We start from the raw sequence: 23,206 nt of genomic DNA, 5'->3' as shown, positions 1-23,206 counted from the left end.
GTTTAGCAGTATTGGGTTTCTAGGCTTAAACCATCCCAATTTCATGATTTTGGTGATTAAAAATATGTAATAAAAATATTCCACAAACATTACATTAAATGTAAACTCTTATAACTACTTTTCTTTATGAATAATAATTTTAACAGCAACTTCTGAGATGACAATGGAGCTTGTGGTGAGAAAAAATGTCAAAAACCCTTGCTCTCCGAAGACATGAGGTGGTTGAATTGTGCCCGACTGTTGTAGAATTTAAAGATCACTGGCCTGCTCTGTTTGACATTCTCCAGGGAGGGATTTTACATTTTGTCGTTAAATACCGTCACAGATAATAATGTGGTTGTCAACTGAACATAATTATAATCAGTGTTTGTGTGTTTCATTTTTTAGATTAATGAAGAGTTTAGGAGAATTACTACTCTGCACCTTGAGCCAACATTTATTAAGATTTTGGATTACTACACTCCTAAACTTTTCACAATATTTTCTTCCAAAGGAGGAGCACTCGGACAGATTTTTAAGAAGAAAATGGGTGTTAGTATATTTTATCATTATTTGATTGATATTTGCTTCATTATTATTGGGTACTATTACTAATTTCTACACTTTTGGTGCCTTAGATCTCACATCAAAACATAGTACAGACAAGAGATGATGTCCTCTGTTGCTTGGTCTATTACTTGGGTGAAAAGGAGGAAGACCTCATCCAGGAGTACAATGTAAGTGTCTAAAACTATTTCAGATATTTATTGTTTGCAGAAAACTGCATTTAGCATTTGTTTTCTTTACAAAAACAGAAATACATCTTAAACATAAGTACGTTCCTCATGTAAAAAAAATCAATTCTTCCACTAGTGTCAGCAATATAAATTAAATAAATTAAACATTGTCAATATTTCTGAAAACATCCTGTCCGCCATTAGCCATAGTACACTTGTTTGTCAGTTTCCACAGTTCACTGAAACAAGTTTTGGGGAGTTATTGTTTTACAGTGTTACGAAGATATGAACCTGGAAATGGTTTACTGTACTTCCTTGATGTATCTGCATTTTAAGTTCTTATGAGGAAAAACTTGTTTGAACATCTTACACAAATTAACTGCATAAATAACAGATCTTCATAATAAAATGTTATGTTTGTTTTACAGTGTGACAATGAGGATGTGCAGCAAAGTCTATTGCAGCATGTAATGAAAATTACTGTCTGCAAGACGGATGACCAGGAGGACATTAGCGTTGTCTTGGAGGGTGTGCAAGTCATGACTGGCTTGGGAAATCTGACTAGAGCCTGCGCAATTCTTCTTGGATTCACATATGCACTAAACCTCACCTATCCCAAACAACTGAGGAACACGTTTGAGACATTTCAGAAGCTCTTCTTGGAACTGGATGTTTGCAAGTTTCCCCCCAAATTACAATCTCTTAATGGCCTTGCACCAGAATACCTTAGTGAACTGCTGACCACATACAACCCTCCACGCTTGCTTCGCTCTCAAGCCATGGGATATCTGTTAGTGCCTAGGGTAGAAAGAGCTACGGCAGGCTGCAGAGCTTTCTCCTACAAAGCTCCTCTGCTGTGGAATGGTCTTCCACCGGATGTGCGGGTTTCAGGTTCACTCTCAATATTCAAGTCCAGACTAAAAACACACCTGTTTAGTTTAGCGTATAGGGACACTAGTTCTAGCCCTAGCTAACTCTTCACTCCCAGTCAGACCTGTAGTGTGAGGTGTAGAGCTGGGTGGGGATCGGTGCCATTGGCTTTGGATGAACTGGATTGTCAGTGCTGTCACTCTAGCTTTGCAATCTCTTGTGGAACTGGAGTGCTGACATTTCAGGGACTCCCCATGCCGGCATTCCCACTTGCCTCTCCCTCCTACTGATGCTGCCATAGCCATATCTGCCGGAGCTTGCAGATTGCACTTCATATTGTACTCACCTAGCTTTTAGCACTGCCAATAGCCTCCTCTACTATGCCTAATTGTACATTTTATTTCCCCTACTCCTCCTGGGGGTGATGCCTGGAGACCTCAATCTATCAAGATATCCAGCACACCCGACCACCACCAGTGACGTCCCTGCATCCAGCTCGCCGTTCTGATCTTCCATGTATGACCCGCTGCCTTACCTCTGGTTGCCTGGCAATTGGAAGAAGACTCGGCTTCGGCATTGGCTTATCTTCCTTGCTCTCCTCTCTCTATTTGACTATCCCTGCCGGCCCCTGGAGGATGGGCTTCCCCTTTGAGTCTGGTCCCTCTCAAGGTTTCTTCCTTCTAGGGAGTTTTTCCTTGCCACTGTCGCCTATGGCTTACTCACTGGGGGCTTTGGGTGAGGATACTGTAAAGCGCTTTGAGACAATGTAATGTTGTGATAATGCGCTATATAAAAATAAATTTGTTGTTGTTGTTGTTGTCTTAAAAACAAACTTGTGTGTTAGATTGTGAAAGACACATTCCATTGTTACCAAGTTTTGGTGAAAATGCCCAGGTTGAGGTTTGAGATTGTTCTGCAGCTTGTTCTACAGCAGGTTATCTGGTTTGATGCTAAACAGTTGATTTCAATGACATAAATTGTCAGATACAAATTGTTATACAAATTGTTTTTGTTTTTTTCTTAAAACTGCTGTAAATGTTACACTTTTACAAAATGGTTAACATTTTGATACCTGTGTAACATGGAATAAACATGCTTTTAACACCAAAATGCATTATGTATTCTTTTCATTATAAAATGTTTTTTATATTAAGTAATTTTCCTTAATACATATGAGTACATTTTGTTTTATCTGCTTAAACTAAAAACGATTATTCCACTAATAATGTTAAAATCATTGTGTGTCTGGCTAAATAATTTAAGGTTTTTTTTACATGATTTATTCAAGTAAATTCTTCTAAAAAATCAAGCTTTAAAAACTGCTTAAAAATAATATGTGCAATATTGTTGCCATAGTTTTTTTAAGTAGATAGCACATAAGATTTTTTATAGTGTACCCCTAACCGGAGCTCCACTATACGTCCTTAAAGATCATGTATTTCCTGTGGAGGTGACGTATTTCCAGTGGAGCTCCACTCTACAGGCGTCTGCATCTAGACTCTCTTGGCGCACACCACACAGAAAAGGTGGAGATAAACACAAGGTAAACATTTAAATGACATTTCATATTCAGTGCCCTTATCATTGCATGTCAACCTATTACTATTATTTTTTCAGTGAATTTTCTGTTTGCATATAAATTGTATAATTGTACAAATTTGCAGACTTGTAAAGATAGTGTCATGACCTTCTCGTCGGCTCCTCATGTGTTCCACGCCCCTTGTTTACCCACGTGTGTTTCCTGCATCGTACCCAGCTGTGTCCGTTTACTTTCGATCAGTCCTGTGTATTTAAGTCCTGGTCTCCCCAGTTTTCCTTGTCTGTCATTGATGTTAGTCGATGTTCGTGCTTCGTCTTTGGAATAAACCCCAGTTTGACCCGTTTCCCGCCTGCCTGCTCGTTCCTGATCGCTCGCGTTGCCTGAGCGATCTTCCGTCCGGCTCGTAGCGTGACAGATAGTTGCCACATAATTATTTAGTTTTAATTAGCAGTAATTAAGTAATCAATGGACTGGGATCAAACATTTCATAAATGTTTTTGTTACAGGGCACAGGTTCTGAAGTAAGGAAGGAATATCTGGCCATCGATACTGATGACTCAGAATTAAATTTTCACAAAAAAACCTTTAAAATATGTCTTAATATTTATGTTGTATTTTTATTAATGACAGTTGTTAAATTAGAATCTTAAAGAAAATTGCTAATGTTCTTACAATAAAAATATATATTTCAACAACTTTTAAACATTTTTTCAAGGAAAAGCTGAAGGGTATCCTGTGGCTGTCCTCTGGACATGCTAATGGAACATTAATAAATAAAGAAATACTTCAGACAAAATTATATCTATTTAAATATTATTACAGCAAGTTGTCATAACGAATTGTTTTTGATGGATTTCATTATTTTTCATGAAAGAATGAATGAAAGTTACATTTATACAGAACTTTTTAAGACACACAAAGTGCTTTATAGATGCAATAGGGAGCCGCTTCAGCCACCTCCACTCTGTAGCCCCCACCTGGATGATGTGACATCAGCCATTCTGCCCCATTATGCTCACCACACAGTAGCTAAGGTGGTGAAGGGGCAGAATTTACCAGTTAGATACCGGAGATGATTAGGAGGACAGATTTGATAAGTCACCTTAGATCAGATTTGATAAGGCAACAGTGGGCAATTTTAGTCATCCCTACTCTTTGGAAAGATGCCCAGGGATCTTTAATGACCTGAGAGAGTCAGGACCTCGGTTTTATGTCTATGTGAAGGACGGCAATACTTTACGGTACGGTGTCCCCATCACTGCACTGAGACATTGGGATCCACACAGACCACAGTATGCGGTAAAATGTTGGCCACAGCAGCACGTCAGTAACATGGTCATCTTAAGAATGTACCCAATAAAGGACATTGAGCTGGCCCTCCAAAGGACATCCCTAGGCTGTCCCTTGTTTATGTCCCTAGCATTACTGGCAAAATGTCAAATATTAATTATTTAGGAAAGGGGATTTACGTGGTTTAATGCCCAGAATATGTTCACAGAATGTCCTGAAAATGTCCTTAAAAGGTCCATACCTGGTCCTCTAGACGTCCTTAGGACCTCCCTAAAAGTCATCCTAAGGACGTAAAAAAAACTTTCCATGAAGATGTCCTAAGGACGTCCTTTAAGGACGAGATCCGGACAAAAAGAGGATGTCATAAGGATGACCTAAGGACATCTTGCAGTTTGCTGGGCCTTAATGCTTTGCCATTTTGTTTGACAAGGGTATGAAACAAACTCGTTTTTTAACGATACCCATATTGCTTGGGACACTTCACTGACAATGCGGCCAACTGTGGCTGAGCCAAGCTTGTAACTGGCTGCAAGGGCTCTATAGCTCATCCCAGTTGCGAGAAACCGAAGGGTGACAGCCAGTCGCTGAGCGCTGCCTATTGGGTCACTGTGAGTCTGATCGTGTTCGATATGAGGGCGAATTCGATGGAGCAATTCGTCAAATACTTTAGGAGACATTCGGAAATATTTCCGGTGTTTTTCCTCATCAATATCTCTCATTGGCAAAACCACAGAAAAGAATTCCCCATTTTGCTGACGAGATCTATTAAATGGTCGAATGTACCATCTCCGCGATTTGCGTTTTCTTCTCTGGTGCCGTCTCAGTATAATTAAAATTAATATTTCTTCGAGTGAAGATATGTTTGTTCGTAATAACAGATGACAGTTTTAAGATACAGGTATTCATTCATTTATTTAGTTTGCGGCCTCGACACTGCCCCCTGGTGGTAAGGAGTACACACTACAGATTATGACGTACAGTACGGACTCAAGTATATCAGCACAAACGTTAACAACGCAACTGTATACGGACACGCATACGCAGCTCACAGAAAGTGTATTTCTGCCTTAAGACTAGAGGTATGTATCAGACCAGCTCTCCCTAACCTTCTGCTTGATAATGTTCGATCTCTCGAAAATAATATGAATGAACTTGGAACTAGGATTAAGAATTAAGAACTGCTGTGCGCTAATTTTCACTGAAACATAACTGTAGGACAATATTGTAGAATCAGCTGTCCAGCTACACACTCACTCCATTCATCACGGGGACTGCACAGTAGTATCTGGCAAACTCAATAGTGGGGGAATCTGTATTTACATCAACAACCAATGGTACTCAGATGTGCAGACTGTCAGTAAACACTTTTCAAGTGATGTGGAGCACCGAATGCTGAAATGCAGACACTTTTATTGGCCAAGGATATTAAGCGCTTTATATTCTTATATATTATAAGATATTAAGTACCATTCAATAATAATGAATAATTGAGTAAATATTAATGAGTAAATATTAATAATTTATGTGTTATTGATCCCTGTGGGTGAATTGCTTTACACCTCCACCACTGTACGTCAGAGCAAGCTGGTTGTGAAGGGTAGCTAGCTGTTGTAGCACCCAAAGAACTGGGGCTTAAGGGCCAAGTACTAACAGAACCTAATTTGTTGCAGTTTTGTATGACAAATGGATATGTTTTGTATCCTGTGGAGAAATCATAAATACCCATTTTAGCAGGTGTGATGTTGCTTTGAACAGGTAACGTTGCGTGCATGAATATATGTATATGATTCATGTAATTCATATATATGAAATGAGACATTTCATATATGTATATGAGACAATAAAAGGCAAATGTAACCATTATGTAAATATTTCAGATATTTTACTGAAAGGTATATCACAGGATACAAAAAACAAACAACACAGTTTATGTGACAAAATACAAAACATCATATGAAAGCTCACAGAGAAATGTCCAGTTAGGTGGCAGTCCAGGCTTTTGAGTTGAGTACAGACTTTCACTGTCCAGTTGCCCATGCCTTGGCAAGTGACATTTTGGTAGTTTACCAAGAAGCAACCCACACAAAACAACTGATCAATACTTCCACACACAGATAAGGGAATAACTTTCCCAAAAAAATTGTTCTCCTAAACTCTCCGGATACACCTTTCAACATGAACCCACAAACAGGCAATGGACTGTGTTTGTTCAACATCCAGTTTTCTTTGACAGGAAAGCAGGCCGGAAAACCTTGCAGGGTACAAGAGTGTCCACAAGAAACCCCATGTCAGCTGTGAGGTAATACCTGACCTTTTGAAAATGTCCCTGTCGCTCATAGAACCCGCATACAGTGGAGAAACAAAGGTGATGGGACCATGGGGGGCCATGACAATCATGACCTTGAAAGTGGTGGGTGACTTGTAACTGGAAAACACCTCACTTTGCAGAACAAGAGATGATGGTGTTTGACAAAAGATTTCTGTACAGTCCAGCACCACTTGTGTATTTGCATATGGGGAAAACTCTGGTGGTAATTGAGCTTATACGGCTTCTTTTGGTAGCCACAGACGGATAGAACCAAGAAGGTGGTACAAAAAGTGTGTCCAGGTCGTCATAATTCTGCTGACAGGGTTAATTTAACTTGATAGGGCTGCAGCTGTAGATTATTTTAGTAATCGAGTAATCTATCGATTATTCTATCGATTGATCGAGTAATCGGATAAGAAATACTTTTGTCTTATTAAAGAGCAATAGTAACTATTCAAAAAAGAAAACATAGACAAGTCTCTTAAAACTCATAGGTTTCCTTTTTAGGAACATTTTTAATGATTGAACTCCATACTGTCACGCCCACAAGGGCAGGACCGAGCACCGGCAGACAATCGTCAGCTAATCGCTCTGGGTCATAAAGCTGTCGAAGTTCTAGGCTCATTGTGACGTATTGTTGCCATTCTTCTAATGTGCCATAGTGAGCAATTCTCTGTCTCTTGTTTTCTCCGATCGCCCTGCCTGCTGTGTCCTGCCCTGTTGTTCCACCTGCCCTGTCTGTCTCGCCTGTTCCATCCGCCTGCCTGTCTCGCCTGCTCCATCCTGCCCTGCTGTTCCACCTGCCCTGTCTGTCTCGCCTGTTCCATCCGCCTGCCTGCCCCACCTGCCTGCTCCATCCTGCCCTGCTATCCATCTGCTTCGTGTCCCCCTTCCCATCGTCGTCTTGTCCCGTCACTCCAAGTAGGACTGACCTTCCTGTACACCGACCTCTTACCTGCCCCACGACCACGACTTCGGATTCTCCCTTTGACCCTGCTTGTTTCTGGTTTGATCATTAAACCAGTTGGACACTGCATTACGGGGTCTGTCTCTTCTGTCGTAACCAGGCATCACACATACTACTACTGACAAAACCCTTTCAGTGCATTTATGTACATATTTTTTTTTTGAAGAAAAGACTTTTAAATGCAAAAATAAATAAAATAATGTCAAATAAAATTACTGAAAATAGTATACAGTCAAACCTCATTACTACGTACCCCGGATACAACGTTTTCACCTTTACAACGTACAGGTTTCTAATTCCCATTTTTAGCCTATGTATTATTCCAATAGCAGCCATTGTTTACAGCGTACACCCTTACAGCGTAAACTTCGATACAACTTCCAAATTTCTAGAGAAAATATGAAAACTAACCATCGTTACAACGTACAGCGCTCTCCCCGCCCACCACAACTTGTGTCGCTACATCTACCTGTATCTACCTGATCTTCGCCCGACAATGCACATTTGTCTATTGCGTTGTAACTTCCCGCGTTAAATGAGTTGCCTTGACTGATCGTTACTGGACTGCGTAGTAATGGCTTGTTAAGTGTTGTGTGCGTATTCTTTGTTTATTAAACCTTATGAAATACCGGTCATGCTGGTAATTGTGAATTCAGAATAATAATGGAAGTAAAGGATTTTATGATTTAATTTGACCAATATTTCATTAATATTTTCAGGCCAAATGCCAATTTGAATGCGAATGTTTATTTTAAAAATCCATTTTGACCAGCCGTTGTGTATTTTCGTTGCCGTTTATCGCCGGTCGGCACTAAGTAATCGTGAGTAATTTAAGGGAAATTTCAAGGATCCAAATGAGCTGTCGAATTATTTAACAAGTAATAATGTGTTTGTTTGTTTTGTAGTCAATTTAAGGGTCTGTTTTATCATTTACATGGATATTTCGTGAGTTCTTTAATCCATCTTGCACTAAGTGGTTACAATGTTCTATGCTTATAACGTACATGTTTTTGATATCCTGTCTTGTACGTAGTAACGAGGTTCAACTGTACATATATCTTAAACTAAGGCATAAAAATAGTTCTGACAGGATTGTATCACCTGCACTGTAAAAAAAAAAAAAATCTGTCAAAAAATGGAAAATGTACTGGAAGAAAATTACCGGCACATTTTCCGTTAACAGACTCTTCCTTCCAAAAACATTGTAAATTCACAGTTTTCCGCAGTTTGTTGTTCCAAGGAATATTTCTTAAATAATAGTTTATTTCCACTTTTAATTCTTCTTTTAATTCTTTCAATGACACTCACTTATTTTGGGAAATTTGGGTGCATATTTTTTACCAGTATAATAAACCCAAGTTTAACAAGTAATTTCCCCAATGCCAATTAAAGGGCCATAATCAGCATGAATATGAATAGCTGAATATGAACCTTTGGTTTATATGGTCAGATACTTAGTCTGCTGAGCCACACGCTGCCCTCAGCTGAGGCTGGATATGAACCTTTGGTTTATACGATCAGATACTTAGTCTGCTGAGCCACTCGCTGTCCTCAGCTAAGGCTGGATATGAACCTTTGGTTTATATGGTCAGATACTTAGTCTGCTGAGCCACTCGCTGTCCTCAGCTAAGGCTGGATATGAACCTTTGGTTTATATGGTCAGATACTTAGTCTGCTGAGCCACACGCTGCCCTCAGCTGAGGCTGGATATGAACCTTTGATTTACACAGTCAGATACTTAGTCTGCTGAGCCACACGCTGCCCTCAGCTGAGGCTGGATATGAACCATTGGTTTATATGGTCAGATACTTAGTCTGCTGAGCCACACGCTGCCCTCAGCTAAGGCTAGCCCCTTAAAAGAAATGCAATAAATTGTCATGTAAATTTACAGCAAATTACAGGCAGGAGAGTTACTATTTTACTATTAATTTTACAGTATGTTACTATTATAACTACACTGAAAAGACTTGTGGGATTTGCACTAATTAAATAAGGCAGCATTTTTGCACTCATTTATTTTGGGGTATATTTAAACAGATTTTTTTTTTAAAGAAACGTATACCCAAATTTAGGAAATTAAATATTTTGAATAAATGAAGCTGAAGCTCACTCACGCTGTAAACCTTGCTAGGTCGAGTTTACTCAAATCAGAGGAAATTGCTTGCCTCAAATGATTGAAGTTGAAAAGCTCATTTTTTCAAGTTGCTTGAACTTGAATATGTTATTAAACACTCTAAATGATGTAAGCGGATTTAGCTTAAGTAACTTTTGATATGAAACGAACTGCAATGTCCCTGAATTAATTTAATTAATACTCATTAAGCTCGGTTCATTCAAAATGCCTAATTTCAGGAGTCATAAATCTAGGAGTTAATAAATCTAATTCACTTTCAAGTATTTCGCCTGAAATACGTAATACAAGTTTAGAATAATTTCCAGGGAAAGCATTTCCGGTAAGGCAGTGCTCATTGACACAGATTATAAAGCTTGTTTGACTACGCAACAGGGGCGGCATGGTGGTGCAGTGGTTAACACTGCTGCCTCACACCTCTGGGACCCGGGTTCGAGTCTCCGCCTGGGTCACATGTGTGTGGAGTTTGCATGTTCTCCCCATGTTGTCGTGGGGTTTCCTCCGGGTACTCCGGTTTCCCCCCAGTGTCCAAAAACATGCTGAGGCTAATTGGCGTTGCTAAATTGCCCATAGGTGTGCATGTGTGGGTGACTGGTGTGTGAGTGTGCCCTGCGATGGGCTGGCCCCCCATCCTGGGTTGTTCCCTGCCTCGTGCCCATTGCTTCCGGGATAGGCTCCGGACCCCCCGCGACCCAATAGGATAAGCGGTTTGGAAAATGGATGGATGGATGGATGGATGGATGGATGGACTACGCAACAAAATTTAGCAGGGCTGAGAGAAGGTGAGAGCTCCCCTAGTGGCTGCAGAAGTGCATTTCCCTAGAGCAGATATAATGGGTGGAAGCCTCATTGCTTCTTAATCACAACTTAGGATAGAACAACAAATCATTTTGCTCTTTTAATATTTCAATTTTAATTAGGTTTTATGCACTTGTCCTATTCAACATCATGACAGTGAATTAAAAATCTATGCTATGCAAATATAAATCCAACACTATTGGTCTACAGGATAGTGGGCAGTTCTAGAATCCACATAGCAAAGAATATCACTGCCCTAGCTCATTTCTGCAAATACAAGGCTAGAAGGCCATGTGTGGGTAATCAAAATGGCCTTACATTAACAAAGACATCACCCAAGAAAAGCATTACATGAGCAATCACAGTTGTTTTATTTTTTAAATCTCAACAGAGAACATCTTGCGAGGTCAGTATTTGGCAGAATTTCCTTCATAACGGTGGGTGAAATATACCACAGCTGCAGAACAGCCCAGCTTTGGCAGAATAGCCACATGTTAATGAGCTCCTGAGCTAAGACCTTTACTCCCAAAGGGACAGAAAACTGTATCAGGCCATGCTGGCAAAGACCTTTGCATCAAACCTGGTACCACTTTGTGTTGGATGCCGAAAAGGGCCCTTTAAATACATTAGGTGTGTTATTTGCTAAACTCGGGTTTACTTTACTCATAAAAAATAATAACCCAATTTACCCAAAGGAGTGAGTACAAATATGTTGCCTTAACTGATTTGAGTAAATATCATAGGATGATACTGTGACAGTAGGTAGACTTTAACTTCCATCCATCCATTTTTCAAATCGCTTATGCTACTGGGTCGCAGGCGGTCCGCAGCCTATCCCAGAAGCAATGGGCACGAGGCAGGGAACAACCCAGGATGGGGGGCCAGCCCATTGCAGGGCACACTCACACACCATTCACTCAAACATGCACTCCTACGGGCAATTTAGCAACTCCAATTAGCCTCAGCATGTTTATGGACTGTGGGGGGAAACCAGAGTACCCGGAGGAAACCCCACGACGACATGGGGAGAACATGCAAACTCCACACACATGTAACCCAAGCAGATACTCAAACCCGGGTCCCAGAGGTGTGAGGCAACAGTGCCAACCACTGCACCACCATGCCACCCCAGACTTTAACTTGATTTATTTAAAATATTTCCTAGAATAGGCGTATACTTTACTTAAGAAGGGTTTAAATTCAACCCAAAAAAGCAAGTGCAAATTGTTACATCATTTAATTTGAGCAAATTCTACAATTTATTTATTTGCAGTTTACGTACTGAATTACAGTGCATTGCAGCATTTTATCGGCAAGGTTCTCATAAATATTGCCCTATTTTCTACAGTATTGTACTATTTTACTGATAAACAGTGTTCACTGTTTATTACAGCAGGGGTGCAGATTAGACCCACGACCCTGGAGGTGTGAGGCTACAGTAGGAGCAATGGGCCACTATTACTGTGAGAAATGATGTATTTTTAATCATACACTATAACTGATGTGCCGCTACACTGCTTGTGTATGCTCTGCACCTTGCCTTTCTCCCTTACTTGTCTTTCTTGTTCTCCACACCTTGTGAGCTTCAACATGAGCTGATTGATTGTTTTTCATAAGGCCTCAGGTTAGTTAGGTTCAGTCTCCTGGAAAATCACTAGAATGTGTCCTTGGCTTTGGAAGCTAAGAACATCTTATTTTCAGGGAGAGTCCTGTAATATTTATTTTAATAAATTATTTGTATTTATAAACCTTCATTCTGATAATCCTCTTTTAGTGGTCCTAAAAAAACATGATTTAAGACAAATTTCACGATTCAGTAACCCGACTTGTCCAATAGATGGCAGTGTAGTACTTCGACTAAGACGTGCTATGGAAATTGCCGGTAAAATATAAAGCTTGTTTTCCATTTTAAACGTTTGTCTGACTTGAAATGACCACATGTTGTACATATGTTATTGTACTATACATCTAACCTTCAGCGTTATATACCACACCTACCTCAATTATCTGCAGCAATAAAATATGGATGTGTAATTGGACAGCTGCAAGTTAAGTTGTAGAATCGATTATTTTTCTAAAGGTTTATCTGTCTGATTTTACAGTAAAGTATGCATGGACGGATGGTACAATAAGGTGTGAATAAGTTGAAAATATACATGAAATATTATAAAATAATAAATATTTGTAAACATTTAACTAGATAACGAGAGCTTCACAGTACTTATATAACCCTGCACAATTTAGAATATCATCACAGCTCCCTGAAAATTATTAGTTATCATTATAGTACAAATAAGCAGTTATCCAGACATCCCAAGTCTCCCGCATATTGACAGCGGCTTTCTGATGCCCCTAAACTGAATAAAATATCCCGGAAACTAGAGCAAGCAAACAAGAGCATGCACGTGAGACAGTAGCGCGCACGATGGATGAGCGAGAGAGAGGGATAGAGAGAAAGAGAGAACGTGCGTATGTGTGGATCCCTGCGTGTGTGACTGTTCGTGTAGCCCATGCTAGAGAGACAGCATCCTGATTGGTTTACTTAGCAAAATAAGCCAATCATATTTCAGTGCGGGCGGGCTTTTATTTAACTCCTAGAGAACCGAAGGTATCGGTTCCGTGGAGCGTCATGACAGAGGGAGTGTCCCAAAAAGTGAAAATATAAAATGCATTTCACCTCAGACTACACAAAAGCGTATCCTTGTTTAATAAGGATGAAAAATAATGACAATGTTACGCGCTGAACTATTTGCAACAGTGATTTCAGCATTGCTCATGACGGTTTAAACGGCTGTAAAAAGTACGTTCAGGTGAGTTTAACAAGTGTCATTTAATTTTCTGTATTATTCAGGTAAACACTGGTTAAACACTTGGTTAGTTGTCATGAAAAGACCAAACTCCCTGAAGGCTTTTGTAAAGTAGCAATGGAATATAATTAAGGAATTTACATATAGTAAAAGAATAATCTACTTATATTATTGTTAAAATAATACATAATATTGGCCGTCGTAATTCAGTGCGTTGACTAGAGAAAATTAATGAACAAATGGCTGGCTGTGAAAGTTGGGGGCGGTGGCAGACGATCGGGAGCCACGTCCAATCCATAGGCACGTGGCCACTTCCCTGCGTTTGATTGCTTTTATTTCCGTGTGGACAGATTTCCGGGATGCTGCACATCATTCGGGGGGTGTGAGGGAGCTGTGGTCCATTTGCACGAGACTCACGGAACTTCCGGGAGAGGTGTGATGCGATCCAGTTGTTTAAATGTACTGCCACTATACATTTATATGCAGGACATAATTCATGGACTCAGAGCACGAGCACAAAAATTTATTGGCCATTCTAAGAAAGCTAGATAAATTGCCGTGCATAGGATACAGTGAAATGAGGTTGGTAAGATCTTTTTTAACGTTAGTACTGCTAAATCTCATTATGGCGGCGCACGTCAGTCAGACGTAAACACGCGAGTCTGACTGCGGTCAACGACGTTGTGTGGCGCCAGCGGCAGGTGGTTGTCATGGTTACTTTGCCACAAACCGGCCGAAGTTCGCGCCCTTTGACTAAGAGATATCCGACGTTCGAGCTCCGGCAAACAAAGCCGGATTAATTTTGATAATTTCTGCTTAAACTTTATTAAACGAATACATGTATTTTTCGTGGTAATTTATGTACTTATCGATGTAGCTGGGTTTCGATAATTTAGAAGTTAATTGCGACTTTTTAGCTGGTTAGCTAGTTCTTGCTAGTTGGTACTAGCATTGCACTGTGTTTTCGTTGGTGTACCTCTGGGTTTTTTGTGTCTGTTAATCTATTAACTACTACAGGGAAGTTTACATCGTGTTTGATAGTGAGTCAGAAATACCTGTGTATTAATATGTTTTTCGGGTTGTGTGATTTCCATACATGTATATAGTTGCCACTTGGTTTACCATAGCTTGGTGTTAACTACAGATCTGATTTGGGATTCTGAAATTGCCCTGGTGTGCAGCACATGTCACACTGTCTTCTGATTACTGGTTGCATTTACAACATGCCACATTATATATAAGTCACAGTATTTTGTGTGTCAGGTATAGAGAGAAATATAATTTTTTTGGATAAATTCAGTTAAACTAATTGAGAGTTAGCTGTAGTAAGCTGCCCTACACACAAGCGCTCTGACCCCAGAGGTGAGCTGCTGTTCACCCAAACGCCCTGACTCCACAGGAAGGGCAACCGAAGACCGTGACCCCAGAGGTAAGCTGACATGTACCCAAACACCCTGATCGCAGAGTTAAGCTGTCATCTACTCAGATGCCTTAATTCCAAAGGTAAAGCTCTTATCCATCCAACCAAGCGCCTTGACCCCAGAGTTAAGATGACATAAACCCAAACACTCTTATAAAAGAGGTACAGTTTCATCCACTCAGACTTCTTGATCCCAGACGTAAACTGCCGTCCACCGAAACACCCTGGCCCTAGAGGTAAGCTCCTAAACATGCAACCGGCCCAACCACAGAGGTAAGCTGCTGTCCATCCAAGCACCCTGATCACAGAGGCAAACCACTGTCCGCCCAAACACCCTGATCCCAGATGTAGGCTGCCATCCACGCAAACACATTGTTCCCAGAAGCAATCTGCCATTCACCCAACCATGCTGATCCCAGAGGTAAACTACCTTCCATCTAATCGTCTTGTTCTTTGGGGTAAGCTGACATTCACCCAAATACCCTGATCCCAGAGGCAAGCTGCGGTCTACCCAAACACGCAGGCCCCTCAGGTAAGCTCACATCCCCCCAAATGCCCTGATCACAGAAGTAAGCTGCCATCCACCTAAACGACCTACCCCCAGAGGTAAGCTGACATCCATCCAACTGCCTTGATCCTAGGCTGCCCCAGTACATCTAAGTGGTGACACTTGCTGAAGCACACAAAGGACACCTCGGGTTTTATGTAAGTTTGCTTTGTTTTTCTGTGTTTGTGTTTTATTTGGCTTGGATTTTATTTAATGGCATGTACAGATTTTACTGAGCACTGTTTTGGTTGATCACTGTTAGCACATATTCATCAATATTAACATTTTATTTTATCTGTTGTGCTGTTTATTCTGTGATTGACCTATTTTATTCCTAAGGTTACTGATTTTATGTGTTTTAGGAAGGTGTATGACAGTGTTTTAGCCCGACCCTTGTGCAGAGGTTGGAAGTCTGCGGGTGTGTTCCTTTTTGAAGGTCTTAACTTTTTAATGGCATGCATATAAGGTAACATTTTAATTGTTTTAATGGCCATGTAATTAGATTTTAATGGTGTGTAATTGTATTTGCTGGTGGAATTGCTCTTTTGACTGTTTTAAGGGTAATAGTTCTGCAGGTAGTACTATTTGTTAAATGTTATCCTTAAAATTCTTATTGTACTGGGTTGGCATTGATTTGCATGGTGTTTCAGCCTTTTAGATTGTGATTATGTGTTAATGTAAGTAGTGCAAGCATAATATTATAAAAAAATTGGCGGGGCACAGTTTGCGGGTATCGCTTCTCGGCCTTTCGGCTAAGATCAAGTGTAGTATCTGTTCTTATCAGTTTAATATGTGATACGTCCCCCATGGAGGGGGCCACATATTAAACGGATTTTTGGAACAGGGAGCCGAAAGTGGGGCTTGCCCCATCCGCTCCACGCATCGACCTGGTATTGTAGTGTTTCTGGGAACGGTGGTTACACACTTTGTATAACGAAGTTGGGAGCCATGTTGTTAACAATGGCTTCCTGAGTGACTTGGTGCCCCAGCTGAGTGGAGTGAGGCAGGGATGTCCCCTCTCCCCCCTCCTCTACGCGCTCTATATAGAGCCACTGGCGTGCGCCATTCGCACCCACCCCGGGGTCGATGGCCTTCTTATCCCAGGAAGTCGGGGGACAACTGTTAAACTGACCCAGTATGCAGACGACACCACGCTTTTCGTCTGCTCGAATCAGTCTCTTGGTCATACCTTGAGCCTCGTTCATGCGTTCGGTAGGGCCTTTGGCGCGACGCTCAACCTCAGTAAGTCGGTGGCCAAGTATTTCGGCAGCTGGAAGGCGAGGGAGGACGTCGCAGGCGGTCTCACCCTCTGTGACGAACCTCTCAGTGTTGGGGGTCAACTTCCTTTCGGATGGTGCCGCCCGGTTGATTGCAGTTGGCGATCACCAGGCGGAAGATCGGACTGTGGAAGTCCAGGTCCCTGTCCTTCCAAGGTAAGGTTTTAGCCTTAAAAGTGGATATTCTTCCCACCCTGCTCTACCTTGCACATGTGTACCCTTTGCAACGCTTCATGCGGCGAGGCCTGATGAGGGACGTTTTTAACCTCGCCTTGGGGGGCAGGTATGAGTACGTGCGTAGGGAAGTGATGTATCTCGGAAAGGACAATGGGGGGAGGGACGTTATTGACTTTCCTCTCAAGCTTGTATGATAGAAAATTCTTGATTATGCTAATCAGTAATCAATAATGGAATATAGATGATTATGCAAAATGCATTACCTAATCAGTAATTAACAATTAAGTTTATAATGGTGTTGTTGATTTAAACATAGTGGTTGAAACAACGTAATTTACTTGTCATTAATTGAATGTATCAAACAATAATGCAAATCTGCTTAAGTAAGAGATTTCTATTTTCTATAGAGGAACTAACATGTTTGCCATGTATTGCTTCTTCAGCAAGAGGCCCAGGTCAAAGCAAAGGCATGACCTGAGAAGTAAGCTGTTGCAGAAGGTATTATAAAATGAATGCATGGTATTGGATAATATAAAATGTAGAAAAAGAGAACAACGAGTCCCAGAATAATATAGTAAAAGGAAAAGTCCCAAATAGATAGACTTGTTCTAAGCTGATAGGTGGACCTTGAAAAAGTAGAAGAAACTAGCATCTCCAGATGGCCAAACTTTCCTTGAACCGCCTGGACCTTGAAAGGCAGAAGTAACTGGAACGTCCAGATATCCGACTTGTCCTTGATTTGTCAGATGACTGTCGCATTTTAGCTAATAAAATTTAACACTATACAACAACACTCATTGCACTCTGTAAAGTGTTAAATGTAACGCTGATTAGGTGAGAATTATAAAAACAGTATGCAGTGTTAATTTAACACTGGCAAATCTGCTGTGAACCCAAACCAAAAGTTCACACAGAACAAGTGGCTACCGCACACTCTCACACGCCCCGTCCACCCCCAGCAGTCACTCTGACAGACTGAAAGAGGGAAAGAGTGTTAATTGGAAGAGTGAAAACAGTGAAAGAGAGAATGCTCGACTTGTCATATTAGTCTGACAGTTAAACAATTTCCAGTCATCAAAACACCCCTGTAGTCTGGTCATGGCTCCTTAGGGCCAGACTCTGATGGTCTGTACAGTGGGCTTTGTTCTGGCAGTGAGGGGTTTGTATGCAGGGGTCAGGGACAAAGAGATGTGATCAAACTGACTGGTGTGGGGGGAGGGGGACGCTTTGTAAGTGTTTGCTATGTTGCACATGATCCAACGTGTTATTTCCAAACTGGCAGAATTTGGGTAGCACAGTTTTGAAATTGGTGGGTGGGTGGGGGGGGGGGGGCTACTAAGCCCTGCCCAAAATACCAGTTAACCTTTTTTCAGGTGTCCTAATACTTTTGCCAATTTAGCGAGATAAGATAAGATACGAAGATAAGGTGAGATGAATGATTTATTGTCATTGTAAGTACAATGGGATTTAGTTTGGAACACACCAGCAGATGCACAGTATTTAAAAAGATTTGAGGTATTAATAGAATGGGAGAGAATGTACAGACACTATGTATATACAAGATATATATATATATATACAGGAAGTGGAGTCTCTGAAGTCCTTTTTTGGCAATGGCTGAAGTGTTTGTGGTCCATGACAGATCACAGCTGATCTGAACCCCCAGGAATCGAAAGCTCTGAAGCACCTCCACCTTTTCACCACCGATGCTGATGGGGTGGTGGCCCCCGTGCTTCCATCTCCTAAAGTCCAGGATAATTTCTTTCATCCATTTCCATCTCCTCCACCATCACAGTTTCGTCCAGCTGCCCTCATCTCAGCGCTAAGCTAAAAACACGTTTCCATTTCAGTTTCATTTATTATTTTTATCCAAACCAGCTAGCATAATTTACTAGGTCACACAATTTACCGTGATTTCGGCTTGCCCAAATATTTCTACTCAAGATTAATTAGATTATGTCATTCTTTACTTACTGGGCATGTATCAGTGTCGTGTTTCCCCATGAGTACCTCGCCCAATAAATTACTCACCGAAAAGCTACTGCGAGGCGACAGCAGCCAGCCAGACCCAAAACAATCACTGCACCCACAAATGCAGCAAGCAATTCTTTGGGAGGCTCATCGGGGAGGCTGCCGCAGTCATGAGGAGGAATCGTGGGAGGCGTGGGCGCAGGTGTGGTGGGGGCTGAAGGTTTGACTGAGAAGAAACAGAGGGGACACTATTGTTGTTATTGTTAAAAATGGGCCAAATGCAGTTTCAATATAAACTGGATGGAACCCTCACCAGTCAGTTGGTATTTCAAGCTGGTCAAAACCTTGTTGTTGCTGTCCAGTAAATGGCACTGGTACAATCCTTTGTCATCCAAGTTTATGTGTTTCAGCACCACACTTGATGAAGCACTGGCTCTAAACACGATAAACTTGGCGGCAGTATTTGAGTACTGAGAGACATAAAACAATAAATAAGAAAAACACTAGTAAACCTCGACAGCCTGATGTGCCCATACATTTCAGTAATACTGGTTTGCTAAAATGTTTATATTCAACCTATGTATCTGCACCTTATGTTTCTATTGTCAGCCAACTTGTTCTTAAGTTCTATTTCACACAGATACACACACATGGACGATATAAGAAACAGACAGTGTTCATTTATTGTGAGTCTCACCCGAGAGAACTGGTACAACTTGTCTCCCTCCACCAAGTTGTGCCAGGGCAAAGAGCAGTCCAATAATGCAGAGCTTCCCTCCTCTGCTTCCAGGTGACGCTCTGACCAAGGCAGAGAAAGAAAAATTAATACTACCCTGCTGGTGACGTACGGTAACAAACAAAAAAGAGGAGCAGAGCAGGAAGGAAGACATACTGTGTATTTGTGTATACAGATATGGACAGACATATAGATGGATGGATGGACAAGTATAACTCACTGCCACAGGTATCCCGGCCGAGTGGAGAGGGGCAGGTGCGTATCTGAGAGGCACAGGTCTCACAGTTTATGACTCTCTGATTTAGCAACCCTGCATGGTGGGGGGTGGGAGAGAAACACAGGGAAGAAAACATCCAGACTTTTACAGAACAGGCATAAAAAATGACAGCTTTGAATACTTATGGAGCTCTGCTCTTATTGAAGCAAGATTCACAAGTAGTCTGTCACGTGTATAGGGAAAACAAACAGCATAACGCCTTTGCTGAATGAACAAGATAATAAAAAGAGCCTCACTTACCGCAACTGTTTGGGCAAAGACCTGCAAGAAAACCAACAGGAAGTATGCATATGTCATTTCCTACTGACACTAACAGACTGCAAACTATTATTTATAACATGAGAGCAAAAGTGTGTACCTGTATGGACAAAGGTTTCCAGATGTTCTTGTAGAATTCTCTTCCCTTTGTCTAGCATGTCACTGATGACATTCCTTCCTTCTTGTTCTGGGCAGAGAAACAAACACTCATTGACTCCGTTTCTTAAGATCAAATGTCAAGACTCAAATATTCTTTATTGTTAGCATGTCCATGTACAAGTACACAGTGCACTGACATCTGGTATCCCTTGGGCCCCCTATGGTGCTACACATAAATACAAACACAATAAATGCATGTATGACATCAACAACACAATACAACATAAATAGTGGATAAAACTGTTCGATTTTGTGAATGTGTGCAGTGTGGTGCAAGTGTGCAGTGTAGTGCAAGTGTGCAGTGTAGTGCATATATTTGCTTCGCTGACAAATTCCCACACATGCGCATGTGTCTGAAGAAGCTCCAGAGACACATCACACATGTGGACCGGGGTGCAGTGAGGGCATAAATAACTCCACTAGTGAACTGTCTTACCAACATGGAGAGAAACGTCACGCAGAAGCATGGAAATCTCTGCCCGATACTCCTCACTCGCTTTTGACAGTGTGGTGGCATCTTGGACAAATGAAATAGGTCAGACATCATAAGTTATTGTACCACCAGTGCAAAACCAAGTCCAAATATTAGTCATTTACATTTTACAGATGATGAAAAAATATATTGTTTAGTTATTTAATTATGAAATTATTAGGATGCTTTATCACTGTTGCTTGTCGAGAAAATAGCACACACACACAAACACCTACCTATTACTCCATAGGAGTATCTGCTTTTCTTTGCGAAGAAGTAATTTGCGTGGCGCATAATTTCATCAGTATCCACTGATGCATTGGAGAACGCTTTTAAAAAGTTATTGTTTAATTCTTGCACCAGCGGATCACACTGCAGGCAGGTGTGGGCAAATGGAAGGCAGCAATGCAAAAGGCAGAGCCAGACGAGTACAGTTGGAGCCATTACAACAAAGATCAGCATCCAACAGCGATAATGCCAGAACTCTGCATGCGCCTTAGAATTTATATAAAGCTACTGACTACGTCACTGTACACTTTGTGTCGTAGGCATCTCAATGGAAACCGAACTCAGGGAGACAGATTGACGTGCGGGAGTTGTAGAATTTCTAGGCGCTTTGTTTACATTTCTGAACATCCGATGTTTCCGAGAAAGATAATGTAATTTCAGAAAGTCGGTGAAAATAATATATGTGATTAAAACGATTATTAAATAAGCTTCTCGTTTTGTCGGATGAGATTAATTCTTTGTCGCTAGTGGTACATTTCGACGAATTTTAATGTTTCACATACAAGAAATTAGTATGTTGCTAAGGTTTTGCTAAAAGAAGTGAAGAATAAAACCTCGATTCACCCATTTCCTAACATTATTCCCAGTGGCTGCATGTCTAGCAGTCGCTTAGCTGAGGAAAGTTTTTGCCAGACTTCGTTATCCTGAATGAGGCTTCCTTGAAGAACAACTTTAGCCACATCTCTCTGTGTGAAATCAGTTTTAGGTTGGATATTCCACGGATATTCAGATCCACACTCTCCAGATTTAGCGGCGGTGATTCACTCACGCTAGCCGGCATAAGGCGATCGAAAGACGGGCAGATCAATTCCACAGCCTCAGAGACGCTCGTGTAACCCACATGGTATATTGGTCATTTATTTTCTTATTATTATTTTTTTTGTTTGTTTTTGTTGTTTTGTCTGTAATGGGATGTGTATATGTGGTTGGGTCTACCTTAATTTCCATAAGCAAATTTTTGTGTGTAATTATATATATATATTTAAGCTTACCTGGAATTTGCACTTGTTTTAAGTGAAGGAGGCATATTGTAGGTGTTGTTGCGGTAGCTCAGAGTAATGTAAGGTACGCTCTACGTCATTACGCTCTGTGTCATTACGCTCTGCGTCAGTTGGCAAATATAAGCCGCCATGAGCGAGCGGGGTTTTAGCTGAGCGTTGCTGCCGACAACTGTGGCGCCTAAGCTACTATTTCGCTACCAAAATCTGCCTTCTTTGCCAGTCTTCTTCGCCAGCCTCCCTTGTCAGGACGAGTGGCTGAGGAAAACGACTCCGTCGCCATTTCGTCTCTCCTTTCCCGCCGAAAGACAGCAAGAGTGCCAGTCGCCATTTTTTTTTTTTTTGGACGGGACAGTGAGGAGCTAGCCAAATTTTCTTTTATAATTAACATTTGGATACCCATTGAAAATTATAAATATATATGTTTGTGTTCTGGTTATCGAACTATATAATCTTTGTTTATTGAAATAATATACGATTTGGTTTTGATTTATATACTGGGAATTTATGTTAACCTAACTGGCTATGTTAATTCATATATTAAAAAGATGTTTTTGAAGTAAGGCATTTCGTGTCCACATCACATTTTCTTTCTAAAACCCTCAGTGATTGGACTAAGAAAATATATATAAATAAGGGAAAGGACCCTGCACCCGACCCCTGTTTATGTTGTGTACATTTCTACTGGTGTAATAGAAGTAGGGGTTACAGAAAGTGGCGCCCGAACAGGGACTTGAAGTGTCTTACTTCATTACATCTAATTCATTCTATTATTGTAGATAGCCATGGATGTCTGTAAGGCATATGGGTATGACCCTGAACGGACAGTAGTGCTTAAGGGACCTAATGAATGTATCACCCTTGCAAGGGTGCAGGAGGCTTTTGCATCCCTTGATGATGTTGAGAAAATTGTTTTACTTGAAAAAGAATCTAATACTGTTCTTTGCCAGTTTGGGTTTGGGGTGACTCCAATGCTACTAGATGAGGAGCATTTTGCGGAGGATGGATCTCGCTGGGAAGTAGTTCAGATAGACAAATATCAACAGGAATTGGTAAGTGGGAGCCCACTTGGTAAAGAAATAGTGCCCCTTGCACATGCTATCAATGACATGACAATTGCTTTTAAGGGACAGATTTCGGAATTAGCTACTACTTATGGTATCAGCACTGCCTCAGTAGAGCAGGGAGCTTTAAGTTGT

The 23,206-nt window shown here is 41.0% G+C and overlaps 1 long non-coding RNA gene and 1 other non-coding gene across 3 annotated transcripts; one reads left to right on the top strand and one right to left on the bottom strand.

Moving 5' to 3' along the window:
* The first annotated feature begins 16,126 nt into the window (after positions 1–16,126).
* On the top strand, positions 16,127–16,318 carry LOC125721533 (U2 spliceosomal RNA). The gene has a single exon (XR_007385811.1). It is a non-coding gene; the product is annotated as a U2 spliceosomal RNA (small nuclear RNA).
* A 3,315-nt stretch (positions 16,319–19,633) lies between these two features.
* LOC125721525 (uncharacterized) lies at positions 19,634–20,768 on the bottom strand. Of its 2 annotated transcripts, XR_007385802.1 has the most exons (4): positions 20,686–20,768; positions 20,191–20,277; positions 20,073–20,093; positions 19,634–19,865 (listed from the first exon to the last, which is right to left on the bottom strand). It is a non-coding gene; the product is annotated as an uncharacterized LOC125721525 (long non-coding RNA). The 2 variants fall into 2 exon arrangements; XR_007385803.1 differs by lacking the exon at positions 20,686–20,768 and having other exon boundaries at positions 20,191–20,303.
* Between the last annotated feature and the right edge of the window lie 2,438 nt (positions 20,769–23,206).

Source organism: Brienomyrus brachyistius, unplaced genomic scaffold, assembly GCF_023856365.1.
Source record: "Brienomyrus brachyistius isolate T26 unplaced genomic scaffold, BBRACH_0.4 scaffold33, whole genome shotgun sequence".
NCBI classification, from domain to species: domain Eukaryota; kingdom Metazoa; phylum Chordata; class Actinopteri; order Osteoglossiformes; family Mormyridae; genus Brienomyrus; species Brienomyrus brachyistius.
This window is presented reverse-complemented; position numbering and strand designations above follow the sequence as displayed.